Here is a 9,107-nt window from a genome sequence, read left to right as displayed (position 1 = left end):
AACCCGGCCAAACGACATAAATCCTCAGACGACCTTGACACCTCCGACGCTGGCCCACATAAGCCGGACAAGAAGGGGAATGCCAAGGAGGAGTACGATTACGACGCAGCCAAACAACGGATGCGAGAACTGATCGCTAGAGCAGGTACGATGGCAACTAAAACAGAGGCCGAACGACCATACGAAAGGTCTAAGACGACGCCTAAGCCACCTGTCAAAGTAGCGAAAGCTTCTACGTCCAAGAAAGACTCGGACGACGAATCAGAAAAACCTTCGGAACCCGATGATGAAATCTCCGACCATGGGGAAGCCGATCCGTACGAAGGATTTAAAGGCGATCGGAACGAAGAATGGAGTCACGAAGAAGACACTGACGCTTCCGAATGGCTAGCCCCTGATGACGTACGTCAGCGGTTACCCGACGCTCAACCTGGCGACCGACCAGTCGGATTCCATGCAGTACGACTACACGTCGAAATAGTCCGAAGCGTTAGGAATGCCCGAACGGAAGGCAGAGACGTGTACCAGTCACTGGTGCGCGACCTCTCGACCAACTTAAGGATCGTAGGTCGGACCTCACCTTGGCTTACACAGAAGCTCATGATGGCAATAGTAGCATGGGCCTTGGACTTCGGATTGGCCGTAGCGGTCCACCGACAATGGGGACGGATCGCCGAGCTGATCGCACCCGATATTATCCAAAAGCTCAGGAGTGCCGCGGCCAGGAATCAAGATGACCCGCCGACGAGAATCGTCAGATGTATCGGATACGCAAGAAACCCTCGCGGATCCTCCCTGCTTCACATCGCCCGTATATACAACGTTATGTACGAGAACAGCCAGGGAAACATCGATGTCATAATGGACCTCTTGCGACCTGTCACCGCGACCATGGTGGCAGAATTCTCCCTCCAAACGACGAACGCGGAACGCGACCTACCACTTCGGTACACGGTACCTCGGTTTATACCGGAGCAGCAACGACGCGACTTCAAACTCCGGATGTCCTTCGTCAACCTACAGTCCTCCCCTGAGGGTACCGAAATGATTGTTGAAGAATACAACGAGACGGATGAACAACCATCCGGAGAAGCGGCGGATATGTTGAACATTGCACGAGCGTCTGGTATGTCGTCACAGAAACGACTACCAATCAACCGACCTCGGGCACCGTTCGAACCGGCAACGTATGTCAACACCGCCCCGGCACCAGGACGAGCAAGTGCGACTAAGGCAGGTCGGACCACAACAGGACGCTTTGCCGCGAGAGACACACAATCTCTGCCACCGGCCTCACCGATGGAAACTTCCCCGGCTCCGGAAGGTAAGACTCCACGGAAGAGTCAGCCTAAACCGGTCAAGTCAACAAAAAAGTTGGCGAAGACCAAGGAAAAGACGCCCTCGAAAGAGGAAGACGAGGACGAAGAAGATGAAGATGAGGACGACGACTATCAAACACCAAAGGGATCGGAAGATGAGGATGATGACGATGATCAACCTCCACCGGCTTCAAAACCCCAACAGCAGGGTGAACCGGAGATTTCCGACAGTCAGAATGACCCACCGGCCGATAACAGCAACGAAGCCGATGAGCCGATGGAAGAGGATAGTGGTGATGTCTACGTCCCTCAGAATTACCGTCAACAAGTACGGCTAACACCAGATTCTGACCCGAATCAACTCCTCACGGAATGGAACGAGGATACTCAGGAACTCCTACCGAACGAGATTCCGAGATTACCGACCGTGAACGTAAAGTACCTGAAGGTAGCCACCAAACGTGCTCACACCTTACCCCCACGCGGAATACGACCCGGGATGGATGTATACCTTTGCGGCTTTACAGGCCCTAGCGACCTGTGGACCGAAATTTGCGACACCGAAGATCGCATTTCAACACCTTAGGCACCACAGGATCGGCGACATCGGTGGAGGTTGGAGGCAACTAAGCCAGAGCAACGTATACCGGTACTGCAACCTTGGGTACAACGAAAGCAAGATTATACGGACGTATACTAGCACCAAGCGGATGTATTACGAGTTTCCACCGGAAAAACGAGATCCGGCGCCGACCACTTACGAAGGTTGGGTACATGCCATCGAAGCGTGTATGGAGATGTCGTGGCACCCGGAAGGACTGACCCGCGGCGAAGTTCTACATCAGCTGGTAGCTAGGTTCGAATTCAGATGGGAAGCCGAAAAACCTCAGCTAGTCGACCCGAAGTACAAGCCCACGAACAGAATGAAAGGAGGCGAAAAGTACATGCTGGGCGACGACTTGGACTTCGTCCTGAACAAGGGATTCTTCCAGAAGAGATTTGGCATCAATCAGACTCGGGAAGGCGAACGATATGAAGCCCTTAAACCATCGACACATCGATACGGACACTTACCGAAGCATCCATCGACCTCGGAGCAACAGAAGGAGTCAACCGACTCTCTCCAGGTGAACCGGGTGGAATCGACGAACGGATGAGGAGACGTGAAATACGTCGAAGGAGTCGCAGAACCGACCTCCTTCATGAGTACCACATAAGTACTTATGATTACCGGCCTCCTCTTGGACACAACAGAATGTCCCGACCTACCTCAATAGGCACCACATAAGTGCCTTGGACCAGCTCGAGAACCGACCTGGCCTGACCGTTGTAATTATAGGGTGTAACATTTATAGGATAACGAATCCGAGAAACGGATCGTTTAATTTTTCTTTTAACAGCCGCGAACGGAGGCGTACACGACGGACTGCCGACATTGCAGAGAGAACTCAACTCCGCAGGGCAACAGACTCCCATGCGCGGACTGCATCATTTCCTTTTCGGATGAACACACTCCATTGGTCGGACGTCGTGATGCGACGCAAGCAGCGGCGTTGTACGTAAACGTCGTCGCTGGGAACATTAACGCATACCGACGCTTGGCTCGCAGCGAGCGCCTGATTAACCAGTTACGGGCCTACGAACAGGATCACTTGTCGGAAATTCAACGCAACCGCGCTTCGACCCTGGATGGACTCACACGGCACCACCGGTACTAACTAACCGACTTCTGGAATACCGTCAGCAACAGGACCTGAGGCGCCAGGATGAGGACCGTGCGAAACTTAAGGCAGTCAACGAAAGAATTGCCACAATGAAGGTCCATCCACGACCAACGAAGCATGAACCAGAAATCACCGTTCGGTTACAGCAGCCCACAGAAGGCCGCACAGACAGGTGATTCAAGGAACAGGTGATTCAGGTGATTCACGATGTTCGAGAAGTAATAGTCGGAGACATCCACCGACCTCTTCAAACCGCGTCAATCCGAATGATGATGCGACAGGACGACGGAACCATGAAGATGGTCACCCTTCACCCTGCAACGGAGGAACAGATGACAACGATCCCACAGAAGGTCGTTCCAGTGGTTACGCAAACCCAGCCTTCAGTTCCCCAGCAGATTCCCCAACCTGGATCCTCGGCACAACCAGTTGCCTCGTCGTCGACCCAACAGCAGCGCCGACCTGCCAAACCATTGGCCGGACATGACCTTCGACATAGGCTCGGACATGATGCTCGACACAGAATCCAGGAACGACGAGCCTCTGCCGGACAGAGCAATAGTGAAGCGACCAGACCTTCACCTGGAAAACGGTCAAGTCCGGAGAAGACAAGTATGGGACTGGTTGTCGACTCAACTAGTAAGTCGAAACGGAACTTCGTCCCACCCGAACAGCAACCTGAACCGGAAGCCCACATGGCGGAACCGGCAGACCAACCTGAGGAAATGGATGTCGAAGTGGCAAACCAGATGGCTCTGATGCCAACGGTGCAAGTTCCGAGCCAAGACGACCCTCGCTACGACAACGCCCGATGACAGGGAATAGAAGTCGTTATGGCACATCCGAACGAACGGACGAATTACATCATGAATACTTTGGGATACGAGGAACGACACCGACCAAACATTTGGCGGATGGTAGAAAACCTGCGCCAGTTCCTCATCCGATCTGGATTTCAGACCCGATTCCAACTGAATAATTGGATGGGCGAGTTCAACATGAACGACCACCTTAATGTGGATCACCCGATCAATCGAGCAAACGCCTTGCCATCGATGACTGACCCGGCACTGTTGGACATACCTCTGTCCACACCGGAGAGGACGAGTTTAAGTCAGCTCGGACCTCAGGAGTACTCGCGCGATCAACTGGAGAGCGTGGCTCAGTTTGTCATCACCGACGCCCACCCGGCATTTGTCATCGCAGCAGCTCGAGCGGCCCTGGAATTACTCCAGTACTTGCCGGAAGAAGAACCAGGACCGGAGGACCATAACGCAACCATATTACGGTATATCTTCGCAGCAAGGTTGGGCAACTACTTTTGCCATTACACCCTGTGGGGAGCACGCCGAACCGGCCATATACCACCAGAACTCGACACAGTCGTCGCACAACTTGGCTCACCCATGCGAAGCATCATCTTGGCAGTTTGGTTACGCGACCTCCTTTACATACAGGAACGGCACGCGTCCAAGTACGCCATTCGAAAGGACTTTAAAGACCCTGATGATGATGCGGCTGAATTCGTGAAATGGTACCGAGAAGAAAAGGCACTACCTAGCGGATTCACCTCTCGACCATACGGAGAAGGGATGTCGGACGACTTGGCACCCGGTGCAGTACCTAACGCACACAAACTCCGTAGGAAGGTCCAGAAAGCCAAGAAGGCGCGAGCGGAACATCCTGGCCAGGAAGATACTCCACAACAGAGTGGGCAGCCACCGGCAACATGCAAACCCGATGTCTTCCGGCGCCTTGGTCGACCACCGAAACCTGACGACGAAGACGATGAGGACTACTTCGGTGGAGACCCGCCGATCTCAGTCCCCTTGGGATAACAGGTTCCCACATGCGAACCCGAGTCCCCCACTTCAACAGCAAGGAAGGGACACTAAGCCGAGAAACGGCAGAGTCGAGAACCGACCTGGCAGAGAACCTGCGCAGCTGAGAAACAGCACCGTCAAGAAATGACGTGGAAAACATGGAACGGATAATTTTGTTTTTACTTTTTCTTACAGATCCTAAAACAGCAGACGTGAACCTCGAATAAGCCAGAAGAGCCAACCACATAAGTTGGCCGGATTCTTCGGTCAGACCCGGAAACGCGTGGTCAAGACCTGGGTGTTCCGGTTCTTTCACCGTACCGGTACGTCCCCCGAGGAATCCCCTGGAACGAACTGGGCAACCGACCTCAGTTCCCCAGCATGGCATGAGCAGATCGACATCCACATCTGCTTTGACCGGAGACAACAGAACCTCCGGCCTGCTAACATAGCATATCGTGAACCACGTTCTGCTACCGAAGAAAATTACTCCGGCCAACCGAATCTGGAGTACAGACCGAGAGGATTACGCTAGCATGGTGCGAAACACGGCACTGCGCTTGTTTCACACCGTGTTTGCCTGGCACCCGTGGCCGACTTTGGGACCGGGTAACCGACCAGTAACTTTCGTCACCGCAGACAGTGGTATCCTCATCGGTTTGGAATGTCACATGGTTCGGAATTGACCACAGAAGTCAAAACCGACCTGTTACGACATGGCGCATTGAATTAACCAAAGGCAGGAGCGAAGAACCGGATTCCAGCCCAGAGACCTAATTCCGCAGATTGCGACTTCAACCACGTCTCGCTACCTCAGTCAACCACAGAAGTTGACCATTCCCGAGGAAGCCAAACTAAGAAAGGAAGTGGCTCAGACCGTGCCACAGAACCTCGATCTACTACCTTTGTTGACAACAGAAGTCAGCCAACCTCAAGGTAGAACTCGGACCTCCTTGTTACGACTCGGATAACCTAGCCGACCACAGAAGTCGGTGAAGTTTCAACTTTACATCCGAAGGACAAGTCGTACAGAAGGATATACCCAATGCAAACCGTGTTGGTTAACCACGATCTACTACCTCAGTTGACCACAGAAGTCAACCATCCTTGAAGTAGATGATCGGAACCAGTCAGTATAACTCGGATAACCTAGCTGACCACAGAAGTCGGTGAAGTTCTAACTTTACATCCGAGGAACGAGCTGTGGAAATACTCCGGCAACCGGATTCCGGAGTCGAAACCAGCGAGGATTCCGCCAGCATGGCCCGGAACACGGCATTACGGCGTGTTCCAGGCCATGCTTGCCAATGCACCCATGGCTTACTCCGGCAACCGGATTCCTAAAGTAAGAACCAAAAGCCAGTCGACCGCAACAAGGCGGACTGTGTCAACTATGACCTGCTACCTAGAATCGACCACAGAAGTCGACTTGCCAACGGTAGCCGACCTCAGAAATGTCACCACTCGACCAACTGACGTCGACCTGATGAAAGCATACGGAAGTCACAAGCCGGATAGCCTTACGGCAACCTCTACTGACCACAGAAGTCGGTAATGTTGACCGCAGACCGCGGTATCTAACCACGATCTTAGTCTGGACGGATTCTCTGTTTGAACCCAGACCTACAGGCTCTCAACTAGGAACCTGTACCCGGAGTCCAACCGCAGTCTCCCCCGGAGGATATCGGATAAACCAACCGATTCACCGGTGACCATGACTACGCGCGTCTCGAACGTGCTGCCATTCCCTGAAGAGGAACAGCGACGGTGATTTGGCTACCGGCGTACCAACGACTCCGCCGCGACTTGCTTCCCCATGTCTCAAATGGAACATCCTAGGCAAACCGTGTTAGAACACACGGCCTGCACCCCCATACAGACCCCTACGGACGTGTGATGTCTTCCCCCAACAGAAGTGGCAAGGCGTCACAGGTTCGTGGAACGGAATGAACAAACCCCAACCAGGGAAGTGAAGATCTGATTCTACCTCAGTTTGCATGCTGAATGGCCAACAGACGCCATGGAACCGCCAAACTCGACGGAACTCCGACCGTCCAGAGGCAAAGTCACGAACCCGAACCAGGGCATGTTAGAGGCACGAACCGGATACTGCTCCAGAACGACTCTGCGGAGCCCGGATGGAAGCCCAGAGGCTTAAAACGACCTCTTAACGGACGGAATCGACCTGGATGAAGAATCACCGACCTCGGGTTGGATAACATTACACCCAACCTCAGGTCGGATAAAGTGAAGTTACCGACAACAGGTCGGCTAGGAGCATGATTCGACCGAAACGGGCTTGTATGGCTCCACTTCGAGCTTGCATACCGTAACTCACCTCGGTTGGACACGGAACCATGGACTCACCGACCTCAGGTCGGATAACATTGTACCCGATCTCGGGTCAGATATGTGAAGTAACCGACAACAGGTCGGTGAATGGAGACACCATTGAAGATGTCCACGGAAAACGACTTCCGGATGGATGAAATCGACCTGGGTCGACCTGCGAAACGGGATAACCGACCTCGGGTCGTATAACATTATTATCGACCTTGGGTGACATAACAGTGTCACCGACCTCAGGTCGGATAACCGGTTTAACCGACCACAGAAGTCGGTTAAGAACACCGGATCGTTCGGAACCGCTTGGAACATCAGCGGATTAACCGAAGTACGACCTTCGACCGGACCAGTTACGTGGTAACCGACCTCAGGCCGTACAACATTACCACCGACCTCGGGTTGGATAACATTATACCCGAACTCAGGTCGGACATCAGAAGTCACCGATAACAGGTCGGTGAAGGATGACTAAATGGAAGAACGGAATCGGAAACGACCTTGAAGTGGACGAATTCGACCTAACGGGACTTGTATGGCCCCACACGGGCCTAAATAACACGAGTTACCGAGGTCGACCACGGAGGTACGTTATCACCGACCTCAGGTCGGATAACATTATGACCGACCTCAGGTCGGATATCCATCCTAACCGACAGAAGGTCGGGTGACAACAGTGAACTATCGTCGGATGGAAGGAACAAGAAATTCCGACCGGACCTTCGAGCCAGTTCGCATCGGAAGTCATAACCAGGCTCGTGGTAGCAGATTTAACGGTTTTAACCGACCACACTTTATCGGCATCACCACTTGGCGACCACAGAAGTCACACGACACAAGTACGGTTTTGTCCGATTTGAACTTTGGAATTCGGGACTTAGCCGGATTCCTCGACCACTGGTTAACTCACCAGCAGGTCAACCTTGGTCAAACGACCTCGGTTTAACTTCTCCGGAACGGATGGATACGAGTCGGACGTAAGTGTCAGCCGTGCTTACCCGACCTCGCACAAGTTCACCGGTTACGTTGGGTAACCCGGGAACCGACGCCCCGGACCTGATACACCGGATTGCATTTAGACAGGAGACCCCGTGGAAACCCAAGACCCCGTGGACGTCATCCTAGTCGGAACAAGCTCCCCGGACAGATCTCTTTTTAGTATTTTTGTACATTTTCTAACAAACGGAATTGTATTTTACTTAGAATCTCTAACCAGATCTGTTTTGTATTTATTTTTTGCTCACTGGAATTGTGATTAAACTTTATTACATTTTTATTTCGCGCTGTTTAACCGTCATTACACTTTTTTTTTTACTTTCTCCGCGAGCCAACAGAAGCAAGATGCCTGCCAACAGAAGCGAAACCGGTCCAACAACGAACCCCGAGCGGCTTCCAGATTTGCGGCCGTGAGTTGCTTGCCTCTCATGGATCTGGAAGTGAAGAATGGGACGGTCAACAGACACCGGACTCCCATTGGAAGAGGACGCGTACCGGCGACCCCACATGGGTCGACCGGAGAGGTGCGACGCTGGCGCGGTACTGAGTCGGAGCATCCTCGCAGGAGCTCGGATTCCCGCCCAGAGGCATGTTAGAGGCACGACAGCCTGCGTGATAGATACGCCACTTTGCGTATGCGTATCACTGCACACATGCTGATTCGCCCTCTCTTGTACGTACGTGAGTGGCTGCACTGCACTCTCCGCCTAGCGGATACACCGCGGGCGCACTCACTGAGCATACTTGCTCTCTCGCTCCTCTCTCTCGCTGTATGACTCAGCGCTTATACGCTCGCGTTGGATACGAGTCCAGTCTGCGCACTCACATCCCTTGTGTCTGGACAGCGTGACGCCGTTGCCGCCAGCACATTCGATTCTCTACATTTCATTATGCGTTAGAAC

This window comes from Paramacrobiotus metropolitanus, unplaced genomic scaffold (genome assembly GCF_019649055.1).
Source record: "Paramacrobiotus metropolitanus isolate TYO unplaced genomic scaffold, Prichtersi_v1.0 Parri_scaffold0000176, whole genome shotgun sequence".
Classification (NCBI taxonomy): Eukaryota; Metazoa; Tardigrada; class Eutardigrada; order Parachela; family Macrobiotidae; genus Paramacrobiotus; species Paramacrobiotus metropolitanus.
This window is presented reverse-complemented; position numbering follows the sequence as displayed.